This window comes from Thermobia domestica, chromosome 1 (genome assembly GCF_964235325.1).
Source record: "Thermobia domestica chromosome 1, izTheDome1.hap1.1, whole genome shotgun sequence".
Lineage (NCBI taxonomy): Eukaryota > Metazoa > Arthropoda > Insecta > Zygentoma > Lepismatidae > Thermobia > Thermobia domestica.
The window spans coordinates 58,475,117-58,491,428 of NC_137454.1; the positions used below are offsets into that span (position 1 = coordinate 58,475,117).

Here is a 16,312-nt window from a genome sequence, read left to right on the forward strand (position 1 = left end):
GACATGGGTTTAGAAATAAATGCAGAGAAAACTAAATACATGGAAGTGCGTCGGGACCGTAATACGGCAAATTGTGGAGGCGTTAAAATATTAAATAATGCTTTTGATAAAGTGGATACTTTCAAATATTTAGGATCATTATTAACAGACGAAAATCATATTCACGAAGAAATTAAATGTCGACTAAAAGCAGGGAATTCGTGTTACTATTCGGTTCAAAATCTCTTGTCGTCGCGAATTCTGTCGAGGAATTTGAAGCTTAAAATATATAAAACGATAATCATGCCTGTAGTTCTGTATGCTTGCGAAACATGGTCGCTTACTCTGAGGGAAGAACATAGACTGAAAGTATTTGAGAACAGGATCCTGAGAAGAATATTCGGACCCAAGAGGAACGAGAATGGGGAATGGCGGAAGCTTCATAACGAGGAACTACATAGTTTATACGGTTTACCCAACATTGTTAGGGTCATCAAGTCTAGGAGGCTTAGGTGGGCAGGTCATGTAGCTAGAATGGAAGAAAGTAGAAACGCTTTCAAAGTCTTGACTGGTAGACCCATAGGAAAACGACCATTAGGAAGACCTAGGCGCAGATGGGAGGATAATATTAAGATGGATCTCGCAGAGATAGGAATACAAAGTAGAAATTGGATGCAATTAGCTAAGGATAGAAGTCAGTGGAGAGCTTTTGTGAACGCGGCACTGAACCTCCGGGTTTCATAGGCCATAGAGTTAGTTAGTTAGTTAAATGACATTGTGCTAGTGAGTAAGATCAAGGTAACATTGCAGGAGAAATTAAATGCCTGTAAAGGAGCACTGGAGAGCGAAGGACTTAGAATTAGTAGAACTAAGACAGAATATTTACATTGTCCTTTCAGGAAAAATGTAATCGAGAATACAAGAATACGACTGGATGAAACAGGTTGTAATGACGAAGAAATTCAAGCACTTGGGATCAATTCTGCAGGAAAATGCAGAAATAGAAGAATATGTGAACAGCTGAATTAGGAGCAGTTGGACGAAATGGAGAGAAGAGGCAAGAGTGTTGTGTGACCGCAGGGTACCAATACGCCTGAAAGGAAAAGTTTACAAAACGGTAGTGAGGCCTGCCTTATTATCGAAGCGGAATGTTGGACGACGAAGAAGAGAGAGGAACGGAAGTTGTATGTTGCGGAGATGTAGATGTGTGGAGCGACACGGAACGACAAAATTAAGAATGAAATTATCAAGGGAACAGTAAAGGTGAGACCAGTAGTAGAAAAAAACAGTAAGAAAGTAGACTGAGATAGTTTGGGCATGTAAGAAGAAGGCCTTTGGACTACATACCTCACCGAGTAGATGCTATAGAAATGAGTAGGAAACAAGCTCGAGGCCGGCCAAAGAAGTAGTGGGGAGATTGTGTTAAGAACGATATCTTGCAGTGTGGTGTCACAGGATATGAACACAGGCTGAGAACAGCGATTCGAAATCCCGACGCCAGCCAACTGGGAAAATAGTTTAGAAGAAGAAGAACGTACAGTACATCTAAATGTTAATTATTACAATGTTGGGCTACATCAGTGGTTTACGCTGAGTGTAGCAGTAAAATTGTTTATCCCTGATTGGAGGGAAGCCTCGAACATTAAAACGTTAAATCATTCTTTGATCCTTAACGTTACACACCACAGCTCTAACCTTTCCTAGACCTATATTTATTTTGGTGGACAATTGTACTGTGCAACGTGTGTTAGTTGTTTGTGCGCTAATATTAACCGAATTCTTAGCTGAAAGGAAATGTGCTGTCAATTGTATCAAGCTATTTATTATGACAATAACAAATCACTTTAATCTCTCAGTGTGTTCTCATTTTGCCGAGGTCAAACGCTTTTAGACAGCTAAATCTGGAGATAAACTTACCATCAAAATACGATGGAAAGAAACACAGTGGATGTTATCATGTGCGAATGCAGAAATAATAACTTGCCTATACGTCGACATCAGAAATGTTAATAGCATAACAAGAGCAACCGACTCTACAAGCAAATGATGACTCGGACTATGGTTAAAATATCATTTGGGCGTGAACAATATTTACTTTTTGTATTTATTAAATTTATAAAACAGGACGGGGACAAACAACTTCGATGCTGACGTCCTCATTAAACTCGTTAATCAGTAGGTCCACGTCTCATATAGCCTCGCTGCTGAAAGGGACGCTAAACTAAAATCAAGTCAACTGTACTCAATCAATCAAATCTATAAGACTTGAATCAATTATAAATACTAAGTAACAATAGCGGAATTCTGTGTTCGTTTTTCTTTGAAGTTTTGATCATAATTTGAATGGACTCATTAGCAACGCAGATTACACATATACCTAATCTGGATACCGACATTTAGAAAATTTACGTGTAAAATCTAGTAATCCACACTGGTATTTGGAATTGAGACCGCAGGCAGAGTATGAATATGAAGTGATTAAATTAATGATAAATCAAGTTGCCTTACCATTTCTCGATGCTAACTTCCCATTTTATAAAGGAGTTCCAAGACATAAGAAGTTGATTTTATGTATAAGAAAGTACATAATCATTACATTTATGTGTATCGGTACCTATATATAGTTAGATACTCACGGTTTAATCTGTACGTCTTCTTAATCTAACACGTATGGATTAGCAGAAAAATTTAATCGTTAATGGGCATACATAACCTGGTGGAAGGTCGGCGTGATTGTCGGAGAGGTCAGCTATTATTATTGTTTTCAGTGACGCTTCACGTAGATGTACACTAGTTTGTTGGGAGCTCACAAAATCCAAACTATAAGGCACTTCTACCTTGTACCTGCGCCGAATATCTCTACCGGAAAAATCTAAATATTTCAGTTTTATGTTCCACACTTATGCCGTGTGTAGGCTAAAGGAGACAGCGATGGTAACAAATGAATGGGCATTTATTCCGAAGTTGGTCGTTTGCCTAGTTTTTCGCTAAAAGCGTAATAATTGATTCGCTTTTGTACCAAAGTTAAATATTTAATCCAAATAGTATTGCCGAGCGAGCATTAGCGAGTGAAGGCAAGTTAGAACCCCGCAGGGAACGTTGTTTTCTGTCTTTATTACAGCTAAATGGGAAGGGGGGCCTGTGTTCTAGAACCCTGCCGCCACGTTAATTATGTTACTTACCGTTATATTGACAAGGATAACTTTCTCTACGTTTCGTTAGTTATTTGCTTTCCGCACTTTCTTTTACTTACTTTTAATAGAGTTTCTGATTACCACCAGCCATGTTTACAAAACAAATGCTCATTACATTCCCATAATCCTACCATGAAGTAACCTTGCGCCAAGTAATTCCTTCCGCTTGCCAAACATTTCCATGTTTAGAACCGTTTATATAAGAAAATAAACACGACTTCCATTCTCCTTATACATTATCAAGCATACAAACCAGTAAATATTCATTTCTTCCCGGTAAATTTTCAACATTTTACTAGAAACGGACGACCAACTTTGGAACTTAACCCAATGAATGAAGCGGTGGAATCAAGAAAGTGGGAGAACTCCGACAAAACCGACGCATCAGAGGTGGACACTCAACCACTGAGCCAGCGCGGCCCTTATTTCTGTACCGGGGACCGGACTCGGGAGCTAAGCGCAAAGCACACATCTTAACCACTTCGCCAGGAGGAACAGGGATACCCTGGTATTATGTAACGTTTGAAGAGTGGCGCCTTCCAAAAACTAACCGCACAGACCATAGGTGCATCCAGAATGAAACAATATACTACACTACTTAGTATAGATAAGGAGATTAATGCATCTTTGACAGGCTTAGTCAATTAGAGTTACTTCCTAGTTCCATATATCACGCAGCTTCAGTGCGTTGCAATGTGCTTTTATTGTTGGCTCCATCGGAAGTCTTGACCTTAAAAAGTATTACCTGAACGTGACAAACGGATGATTAAACATCCTCAATGCATCAGCTGTTATCGTAACACTACAAAAAGCATCGGACCCACTATAAGAAATCTAATATTTAATATGATTCCTCTACGAGGCAATCAGTGTCACTAAAGCATAAACTTCGACAAATGACAGCTTCAATTAACGGGTCTATTTTGGCAAACGTATGTGATGTTTTATTTCAATACCAATTAAGGAAGACATGTAAACGTTTCTCGGATGTTACTTTTTTTTCATTATGCACAATACCTTAACAATATCACCAACAAAGATATCTTACCCTGACTTTTTTCTTCACCTACATTCTTCTTAATTTTGTTGTAATTTACTGTTATCGTACTGATCTTTAACAGAGATAACTTACCTACAGGTTCAATAATAATAACAATAAGACCTATAACATCTACGATTAGCACTGCTACGATAGGTCACTTACTCTCAATTTCTTCAGAATAATGAAATGCGAACTGAGTTAGCGACATCACGACTGCCAAAGCACACGAATGAAAAACACGGAAGTAGCAATGAAACCTTAACATAAATGGTATTAGTTCATTGCAAAGAACAAGTAAATTCTAATGTATAATTTCTGTACAAAATACTAGAAGTAATAGTTAATCATATGTATATTATATACATACTTTCCCAATGTACTATATTTAAGTCAAAATTATTTCAAATATTGTATATGCCCCACACATTTCTTCAGGTAAGCAGTTATAGGCGAGTAAATTTAGGCCAAAAAAACGATGACCTAGAATTAATTGTAATAAAAGGTATTTTTATTGTGTCTGGTCCTATTGAGTGTCCTAAATAACATATCAAAAGTCTACCAAAATCTGACTACGGGAAAGCCACCATTTTGGACCGCCATCTTGAATATTTCATAAACCATTTTGATAAACTTTTCTTGTAATATCTTCGCAATGAATCAAGCTAGAGACTTGGTTCTTGTCCCAAATGGAAGCTAATAAACAATACAACCAAGAAAATGTACGATTGGTATAATTGTATGCAGAATTATTTACATATGGCTACTTTTATGCTGGAAAAAGTTGTTGGGTTGGTCTTATTATGTCACTTTTATGGCTAATTACTATGAAATCCTCAGAGATACTGGAAAACACCCCGAAATAAAATTAATAGATTCCAGTCTTACCTTTCCATCGACACCAAAACTGTTAACCTATGTCTGAAAGTAAGGGAGCTACGTGATTTAATGTGATACAGGGTGTTGTATTTTGAGTCACTCACATACGCAATTCAGGTACTGTGAATAGACATCAAAACAAGAAGGAAGTTGGCAGAAACAACAAATGACATCTTGGATCGCTGGGTAAAACAGGTACTAGAACTCCGTTTCCGTAAGGTCGATTTTCATCAAGTTGGTGCCGAGGTAAAGGAAATTAGCTATAGATGAAAGCATAGGCGGAGCTAGGAATTGTCTGCTGGGGGGAGGGCAGACCTTTTGGTTGGTCTCGGAGGTTCTGGTAGGTGGCCATCTTTTAGGTGGCATTTCTATTTTTATCAAAAAGTTTGGGTGCAATGCCCCCCTAACTCCGCCCATGGATGAAGGAGAGAAACTTGAATTTTCAATAAATTACAATCATACGTATTTGTAATTAAATATATTTTATTTACACTATTTGATACGAAACATCATGTAGAAAACTTACATGCCATAATGATAATAGTTAATTTTTAAATGCGAGAAACATTATAACTATCAATAAACAGTTTATATACAGAATATTTTTTATTAACATACAAAGTTGTTATAACAAATGCAGATGCAGAACAAAAGATCTGTCTTATTTAATTTAGTAATATGTTCAAATGAACAAATCAGTTTTTATGGTGGCTTTGAATTGAACCAGAATTTACAAAAGTAACTAAATGAAAACCAAGAAGGATAATATATACTTTTTTCATAATTTATCATGATCAAAAAGGGAGGAAAAACACAAGCGAAAGTATCTTGTTTCAATCATAATTGCACAAGCAGCAGGTGAAGCAATAGCACCAGAATTAGTCACCATCGCTTTCCGGGCCCACTTTTGTCGCTTCTGTGACATGATTCCATGACACACTTGGGCAGTTAAGGCCATGTTTCTTGCAGTTGCATTGCATGGTAGGACACAGAGGTGTAGAGCAGCCACATTTTATGAACTTCAACAACTGCTCAGATGCGGTGAGTTGGGTCATCTTCGCTGGTGACAGTTGTTCCAGTGGAGTTCATGGAGTTTCTAAACCCATTGAAGCGGATGGAGGTCGTTGGAAAGCCAGGCATGAACCTGAAGATATGCACATAGAGAATGATAGTAGTAGGCATCTTCAGTAGGCGACAGTACTTCAGAAGTCACTTGAGCTGTCGATTTAACTGTTTTGGAGGTAAACTTGTGACAACGAATGTCATTGAGAGTTTTACCAATTCGACCCCATATAGACACGCCATAGCATTATTACCAGATGTCTTGATTTGTTATTCTGTTCTTCCAGCAGTTCTGAGGATTGTGGCATGTTCTCGGAAACATTCGCTCTTTCGCATGAGGAGAATGGAATGCCGTTTCTCTAATGCATATGGTTTGGATGTAGTGTCACATCCCAGTAGTGCATAGCGAAGAGTATGTGTGATCTCACGGCATCACCAAGTGTTTGTTTGATTGCCCTAATGTTGTAGATTATCACAGTTTTGAAACTTTCCTTTGGTTCAGGACACAAGAAAACATCATTGAGTTTGTTGTCGAAATACTGGATTAACAGTACTAGAAGGTCAGCGTCTTTACCAGTAACTGCTGTCAGACACACCTGCGATATTTCAATAGCTTGTTTTACAATCAGGATAGGACATCTGCGACCCTAGGAGCATGTTTGATACTATACCCAGCTTCCGCAAACTTCTTAGCCAACAGTGTTACAAAAATCTGTTTGTTCTCTTTGTTGCTCAAGAACATGTCCTTGGTGATGACGAGAACCGTCGATGCGCTTGCAGTGAGCCTCAGACTTTGTTGATATGTGTTTTCCTTGGTAGGCATCAATCATAATAGTTGCTTGATTGAACTTTGACTTAACATACTGTACGTATGAAAGGAAGATTGATTCAAATGTTTGTTGCTAACCCCAAGGCAAACGATGAAGGAACTACCCACCATCAATGACATAATACATAGTTCCTGGTGTTGTATGGATTACCAGGTATTGGCCTCGCAAGTACGGTGTAAGCTGGCTCTTTCCAGAATCTCTCATAAGTCCATGTGTGTCAAATTTCGAAGCTGGGTACTACATAGCTCGTAATGGAAAACAAGTTTGAAATTCACTGCTTTTTGTATAAATGAGAAGACGCTGGAAAAGCATTTAAGGGTCTATGTTAAATGTCTCATCCTTCGCCTTAACTACCTGTACTGCCTTTAATGGTTTCACCATTTTGTTTCTCTTGAATGGAAATTGTGTAACCAATTTATCGTTCATATCAACAAGAATTCTGCCCCTACTTCATCAGCCATTACAGGATTTATTTCTGCAGAATATGTGATACTTGTAATTACGTTTCTTAGATTTTGATCAGGATGAAAAACGCTGAGTTGTTCCAAAAATTCCACGTTGTTCAGCGTTGTTCCTCTTCACGCGAGATTTTGTTAGAGTCATATATTGCTTAGTCATCGCCTGTTTAATCCCAGTAAACTCTTGCACCCCCTGGTCGAGAGAAGTGCACAAAGGGTTCGCAACATTACCTATACGAGCTGCTGCTCTTGTGTCATTCCTTTACCATGTGTTAACCTATTGCTAATGCCTTTTCCTCATTAGCACCTGCTCAATTATTAAATCCGTGGAGAGCCCGGGCTAAAACATATTACTTCACTTCACAACATTTAGTCCACTCATGAAAACTGCTTGTACGTTTGGAGCCACATCTTCAACTTCTAACATGCTTTGTAAGTATATTAGAGCTGAACATGCATACAAATTATGGCCACATGCTGCGAAAAAGGAAGCATTTCACTTACCGTATGGAAATGCATTTCCCAATTGCCTGTTCTTTCAGCTTTAATCAATGAATTCAGGATATCCATCATTTCAATGTACATCATGCACAGTACAGATGTTCTGCTGGTTATCACTTCCATTTTTTAATCATGTACTTTCTTGTAAAGCCTACTGATTACATTATTAGGAATTTCGGAAGCCAACATTTCTTCATTCAGAAGTCGTTCAAATTTTAATCATTCTATGGTTATATCGGTGCTTTCAGGTTCTGTACTTACTGCTTCCTTAACTAAAATATTATCAAGGACTGTTGACACCAGTATGTGGCCACGAATAGCTCTAGCAATTGGTTTGTCCGCCAGCAGATGCTTCACTGTGTTTCCTCCATACACAACTTCCAAAATTTCGGCTAAACAGGATCCAGTCATCACAAAACCTATTCACCCAAGGAAACTCATAATCGTGTGCAGACCTCCTAGTCTAAGAATACATTTCTTTAAAGGACTACCCTGTGATTCGTTGCATACGATTCCAACTGCTTTCAATAAAAATGGCTGATTAAAGGTTACTATGGGAACTTGGTTATAACGTGCTGCATGCTTTGCTATAAATAATAGCGTTGACAGAATGCAAGACACATTGGTTGGATCCATGTCGATAATAGGGAGGAAAACCACGGATGATACAGAATGATGTTCACCCTTGTGAACCGGTTGACTCACGCCCTGCAGTCAGGTACACTTGGCTTTAGAAGACGTAAAATGTTCCACAGTATGTCGACCTTTTTTACCCAGCGATCCAAGATGTCATTTGTTGTTTCTGCCAACTTCCTTCTTGTTTTGATGCCTAATCACAGTACCTGAATTGCGTGCAACTCTATCCATCACAACTCTGGAACTCACTAAAGAAATAATAGACACTTTTGACCAGAGTATATACACTTGTTTATTAAAAACTAAATTCCAGTGTAACAGTTTCAACAACGTAACGTTGTCTTCATCAGACACTAACTGAAAGAGATATCTTAGAGCGCAGTTATTTATACTAAAAGTGAAAGTCCTTGTGTGCATGGGAAGCCACCTGGGTCGGACTTCCCCGGGCGTCATCTTTCGGCCACCTGCCCTGACTTAATTACCCTCCCACCTGTGTTTATCTTTTCCAGACACACCTGTTGTTTATACTTGACCAATTGCCTTAAAACATTTTCTCTTAATCTACCTCTGATGCCTATTAGAAATAAATAACAGACTATACTACCTACATACAACTGATTATAACTACAGCAATACAAATATATATATATATATAAACTATAAAATATAACAATATATAAAACTCTATATAACTATATACAATATTAAACTATATATAATATTAAATATATGAATATAAATTACATATAAATATGTTCAATTTTGGTTTTTCACTTCAATTTGTTCTAATAATTTATCCCATAGATCATGTATTAACAGTCCACTTGTCCAGTTCATTAATTTGTCACTTTTCTCTTTCTTTATCCTTCGTGCTTCCTTCCATTTCCTTATCATTGGTCTATTCTCCCTTTCTAGCCCCTTTACACCTTCCCAATCTATATCATGCCCCGTTTCTTTAACATGTTTATATATGGCATTATTTTCTCTCTTAAGTCTCACATCATCCCTATGTTGTTTAATTCTCTCCCTAAGTTTTTTTTTCCCTGTTTCCCCTATGTATATCATATCACAATCCTTACACGTCACTTTATACACTACACCTTCATCTTTCTCACATATTTCCTTCGTTCTACTTTTCGCTTTCTTAATCATTTCCAAAATTCTTCTTCCTCCTTTTCTGTACGTCTTCACACCACCTCTTCTAAGTAAGTTCTTTAGTACTTCTGTCTTCTCCCCGATGCTCTCTATCCCGTGCCATTTGTTCTCCTCCTCTTCCTTTCTCTCCTTTCTCCTTCCTTTCCTTCTTTCCTCTTCAATTCTGTTCTTCCTTAACTTCTGTCTGTTGTACCCGTTCTGCTCTAGTAAATTGTGGAACTTCTCTATGTCCTTCTTTTTCTCCTCTTCAGTATCTGTTTCTTCTATTCTTCTCTCCATATTCCTTATGAAGTTTCTTTTTGTGCTGTAATCCACATCACTTCTTTCGTGGCAGTAAACTCCTGCCGCACATTCTTTCCTATACCATCTTGTTGTAAATCGTCCATCTTTTCTCTCTATAGTCATGTCCAGGAAGTTTAAAATGTTGTTCTCCACTTCCATTTCCAGTCTTATCCCTTTATCTTCATCTTCAACCTTCTTTACGAATTTTTCCAGCTGTCTCTTTGTTCCTCTCCATACTCCCAAACAGTCATCCACGTATCTGCAAAACAAAATTAGGTTGTTTCCACTTTCTTCTATCACTTTCTGCTCCCATCTGTTCATCACCAGTTCTGACAACACTGGACTTAATCTTGAACCTATACTCAGTCCTTCCTTGATCTTGACTAGTTTGTTCCCTATCGTACAAAAACTATATATATTTTTAATTGTTATAGTTTAATATTGTATATAGTTATATAGAGTTTTATATATTGTTATATTTTATAGTTTATTTTTATGTATATATACATTGCGTGCAACTCTATCCATCACGACTCTGGAACTCACTATAGAAATAATAAACACTTCTGACCAGAGTATATACACTTGTTTATTAAAAACTAAATTCCAGTGTAACAGTTTCAACAACGTAACGTTGTCTTCATCAGACACTAACTGAAAGAGATATCTTAGAGCGCAGTTATTTATACTAAAAGTGAAAGTCCTTGTGTGCATGGGAAGCCACCTGGGTCGGACTTCCCCGGGCGTCATCTTTCGGCCACCTGCCCTGACAACACTGGACTTAATCTTGAACCTATACTCAGTCCTTCCTTGATCTTGACTAGTTTGTTCCCTATCGTACAAAAACCAGGGGTGCCCACAAGGGGGCGCTATGACGCAAACTGCGTCATTGAAATATTTGGGGGAGGGGGGTAAAAATATATATAAATATATTTGAGGGTGTAAAAATTAATAGAAAATATTTGTTTCATGGAAGAACACCTACGGATAGACAATTGAGGGGGGTACGTCATGGACATGAGGGGGGTGGGCACCACTGCAAAAACTATATATAGTTTTTAATTGTTATAGTTTAATATTGTATATAGTTATATAGAGTTTTATATATTCTTATATTTTATAGTTTATTTTTATGTATATATATATATATATTGCGTGCAACTCTATCCATCACGACTCTGGAACTCACTAAAGAAATAATAAACACTTCTGACCAGAGTATATACATTTGTTTTTTAAAAACTAAATTCCAGTGTAACAGTTTCAACAACGTAACGTTGTCTTCATCAGACATTAACTGAAAGAGATATCTTAGAGCGCAATATATATAAATACAATATATATATTTGTATTGCTGTATTTATAATCAGTTGTATGTAGGTAGTATAGTTTGTTATTTATTTCTAATAGGCATCAGAGGTAGATTAAGAGAAAATGTTTTAAGGCAATTGGTCAAGTATAAACAACAGGTGTGTCTGGAAAAGATAAACACAGGTGGGAGGGTAATTAAGTCAGGGCAGGTGGCCGAAAGATGACGCCCGGGGAAGTCGGACCCAGGTGGCTTCCCATGCACACAAGGACTTTCACTTTTAGTATAAATAACTGCGCTCTAAGATATCTCTTTCAGTTAGTGTCTGATGAAGACAACGTTACGTTGTTGAAACTGTTATACTGGAATTTAGTTTTTAATAAACAAGTGTATATACTCTGGTCAGAAGTGTTTATTATTTCTGAATTGCGTATATGAGTGACTCAAAATACAACACCTGTATCACATTAAACCACGTAGCTCCCTTACTTTCAGACATAGGTTAACAGTTATGGTATCGATGAAAAGGTAAGACTGGAATCTATTAATTTTATTTCGGGGTGTTTTCCAGTATCTCTGATGATTTCATAGTTATTAGCCATAAAAATGACATAATAAGACCAACCCAACAACTTTTTCAGCCTAACAGTAACCATATTTAAATAATTCTGTATACAATTATACAAATTGTACATTTTCTTGATTGTATTGTTTATTAGCTTCGATTTGAGACAGAACCAAGTCTCTAGCTTGATTCATTGCGAAGATATTACAAGAAAAGTTTATCAAAATGGTTTATGAAAAATTTAAGATGGCGGCCCAAAATGGCGGGTTTCCCGTAGTCAGATTTTGGTAGACTTTTGATATGTTATTCAAGACACTCAATAGGACCAGAAACAATAAAAATACCTTTTATTACATTTACTTCTAGGTTCAATCTCAATTTTACTCGTCTATCAGGCCTTTAGTGTGACGATAATCATATGTCAAAACGACTCTGCATAAGGCGCAAGAAGTTTTTAACTTCTGTACTAATTATAGCAAAGCGAACTAAACAGCAAAGTTTGCGTTAGCGTTGACGTAACCCGTTAACGCAATGTGCCCGTCAGTAGCCAACACGCAGAGCATAAATAATCGGGGCTTATTGTGCAAGTACTGCAAGATTCTGAAACATGGATATTTAGATAGTATTTATTCTAGTTCCCGTATAATTAAAGGCTAGGAAGAACAAAGGATGAAAATAAATACAGCCATCGAAAGGCAAGAACAATGAAGATAACAACGAAGTGAACTGTTATTCCTCATGATTTTTGTCGAACCAAGCGCAAACTTTGCAATTAAGTTTGTGGAAATTGGCAGATCTTTGTAATTGCTTCTTGCATTTTTTTTTTTTTTTTTTTTTTTTGCGTTGAGTTAAATTAGTTAGGTTTTATGTCTGATGAAATTTGACTTTTTGATGAAATTTTTTCATTAGCGTGTATTTTGTTAAAGGATAATATATTATGAGTATATACAGTGTTCGAAGTGGAGAAAAAGCAGAGGCGCTATGTTTTATTACAATTTTGACTTGACATACCAGCTATCTAAGTTTTTATATACAGTGAGGGCAAGGGCGCCGACTTCTCTGTAAATTTGGGGGGCCCATTCAGATGCAGAAGGTATATATATGACTGCACAAAGCTAATCGCGCACATACACACAAAGTTATCTAATTATTAGAAAGATGCAAATATAATTTTTAATGAAAGCAACAGATTTTTGATTTGATAAGCTTAATTTTGTCTCTTGCATTCAGTTACATATTTCTTTATCATTGTAGGCACAAAAGAATTCACGACGAACTCACAAAAGATGAATACTTCCCGATTTCAATTTAAAGGAGTCGCCTCAATACACTACTTTGGGCAGGAGCAAGGGCTGAACTTCTTTGTAGACGCCTCATTTTAAAAAACAAAAAGTGAGAATTTTTAAAAAATTAAAAAACAAAAATGTCAGTGTTGGTAACTTAGAAATTATTTCTAAATAAGAAATTAAATTTTTGACGTGCAAAGCTATTCGTCAATCACGGGGTTTACGAAAATGGACTTATTAAAGGTATATTAGAATTCACTTTCCAGTGATGGTATGTCTTGATCACTGAAAAACCAGAGATGGTATGTCTTGATCACTGAAAAAACAGAGACGGTGTGGCATACCCAGTGTTGCCAATTTGGGGGCAAAGTCGCTAAATCTAGGGGATTCGCCTTCCAGGATAGCGACAAAAAATAATTTTTCCGATTAGCGACTTTTTTGGTGATTTTAGAATGACGATTTGGCGACTTACCTACAAATCTAGCGACTTTTGTGCTGCGAACAACTTGTCCTAAAATAAGCACTATTAGCTCGAATCAGTTCAGATATGTTTATTCCTTTTGCTTATTTGAATCAGTGCAGGTGTTGACGAGCTGGGAAAGTGCATAACATTTATCTCTATATTCCCACTTTGATTGCTGTTATCTCTAACCTACTCATGGGGATCAATCCCAGCTTTTAATGTCCTTTAGTTTACAGAGAGAGAGGCACAAATAATACATTGCCGATAGCAAACAGATTATCTGTAGAGGCGAGAGTAGAAGTGAAGTGTGTAAGATTTTTTCCTAGTCCTTTAATTTTGTTCGTTTTTCTAAACTCATTTTTGAATTCGCTGAAGCAAAATTGATCATAAAGTTAAAAATGTATAAAAGTGAAATAATTATTAGTTATATATGTCTTTCATATATGTTCTTGTAGCGTAGACAGTACTATGGTTTGAATTGATCACGTATCTTATACACATCTTATCTTGTGTGTGTGTGTGTGTGAAAGAGGCAAAATTCCACGAAAATTTTTTTAGCGACTTTTCACCCAAAATTGGAGTAATTTCATCTCCTATTTAGCGTTTTTTTGTATTAACTTGTTGGCAACACTGGGCATACCACCTCATACCATCTCACTTCCACTACTGAGTATATACGTATGTTCCACTCTCAAACCAACTTTGTTGAACACGTTTATAAATCATTTGCTGAATACTTAAGACATAATCCGCCTTATGCAGAACCGTTTTGAAGTACGATTAGCTGATCGTAAACCTTTTTGGGCTTTGATGTACATAATATCAGCTAATTTTGGACGGTAGGCCTTCTCTTTATTGAGTTTGTATAAGGAACACTCCGTTTCCCAGTCACTGAAGTCTTCAACTTCCATTACGTTTACCCAGGGGTGTAGCCAGCAGGTTTGTGTAGGGGGGGCCCGTCGTTTTTGAGGGAGGGCCAGCTACAATGTACAAAGCCAAAAAAAAAAAAGTGTTGCTGCTAGTGTTTTTGAGGCCTGAAAGAAAGGAAAATTTTGGTTTTCTTCTGGAAAACTAAAAACACTATTTTAGCTTCTTCTTCTTCTTCTTCTTCTTCTTCTTATTATTATTATTATTATTATTATTATTATTATTATTATTATTATTATTATTATTATTATTATTATTATTATTCATAAATTATATTCAAGATAGTTTTTATTATGCTTAATCAAGAACTACTACCTGGGACCAAACGCTATACTTTTGTGCATAACTATAAAGGTAACCAAGAAAGTTCTGTCCCTTTTCGTGGAGGTCTGTGTTCAATTGGACCTCACACCGTGAGTTGAATGCGAGTGGAGATAAGGCGAACGTCAGTTGTTGGTGTGGATATATCCAACATACTGGGCACCTGGTTGTAGCAATTCAGACACACCGTGAACTTGCGTAAAGACAAAGGGAACATGGGACATCCAGAGAGCCTCATAAGAGCATGTATGCTAAACGAGTTCAAATGGAGATCAAACGCCACTGTAGCGGGACAGAAGATATGCCAGGCCTTTGATGAGGGTGTCGTGACGACTCGGACATTGCAGCGATGGTTTAACAAGTTTAAGGACGATGACGAAACACCCGAAAACACCACGTGCCAGAAGACCAACACATGTACAAAGAGGAACTGGGACTACAATTCAGTGTGTGGAGAAACCATTCGGCAGCACATCCATCAACTTGTGAAGCACTACAAGTTGGGTCAATGGGTATCACATATTTTGACTCCGGGCCAGAAGGCAACGCGGCAGTCGCCTGTGTTTATTTACTGTTTCGGAGCCATTTCTGGACAGGGCGTTGACATGTGATAAAAAGTGTGTCCTATACGAAGCTCCACGGCGCCGTCATCATTGGTTAGCATCCCATGAACCGATTTCAAAACAGCCGAAACCAGCACTGTACCAGAATAAGGTCCTTCTGTGTGTTTGGTGCATCGTGCATCGGGAACTGCTACCAGCTGGTCAGAGTATCAATGCAATTGTGTAGCGTCAGCAGTTGAGCTGTGCTCAACAAAAACTCAAAACTATGGAGCCATCGCTTCTGAATTGCAAATGGGTCCTCGTTTACGGGACAACGCTAAGTCCTACGTGGCTAAGATGACTCAGGACACCATTTTCCACCTTGGATGGGAAACAATATTGCAACCACTATATTCCCCGGGTATTGCACCGTCCGATTATCACCTGTTCCATTCTTTGAACAATCACCTTAGAGGACGCCAGTTCAAATCCCTAGTAAAAGTCCAAAATGCACCTGATACTTTCTTCGTTTCACGGGCCACCAAATTCTACCGCGATGGATTCCATGGCCTTGCGGAACGTTTCGAGAAGGTCGTGATGCTGATGGGGACTATTGTTGATCTTCCAGGTTAGGTGACATATCAATGTTTGAAGGTGGTGGGTGAAAAAGCAACAAAACTTTTCTTGGTTACCTTTATATTTAAATTTAAGGCATTGTATACAGAACCTATCTACACAAGATTGATTTTCTTTGAAATTTCACTTAATTTGTTTACAGTTTCCTGACAAAAATATTTATTATTCGTGACTAAAAAACATAATTATTTTATTACACTGAGTAGAAATAAAAGAGAGCGAATGAAATCAAAATTGAATAAAAACAT

General features: G+C 37.4%; 1 protein-coding gene across 6 annotated transcripts in view; it reads right to left on the bottom strand.

Annotated features, from left to right (window-relative positions):
* LOC145685008 (AKT-interacting protein-like) overlaps positions 1-5,169 on the bottom strand; it is a 28,667-nt gene extending 23,498 nt beyond the window's left edge. Inside the window, exon 1 of one of the 6 annotated variants that reach the window (XM_081757372.1) lies at positions 5,101-5,169. The gene's annotated coding sequence lies outside the window, so the exon portion shown is untranslated. Of the gene's footprint in view, positions 1-3,918; positions 4,044-4,221; positions 4,458-4,582; positions 4,606-5,100 lie in introns of those variants that run through there. The other 5 variants (XM_081757379.1, XM_081757361.1, XM_081757350.1 and 2 more) reach the window with 5 other exon arrangements.
* Positions 5,170-16,312: the final 11,143 nt, after the last annotated feature.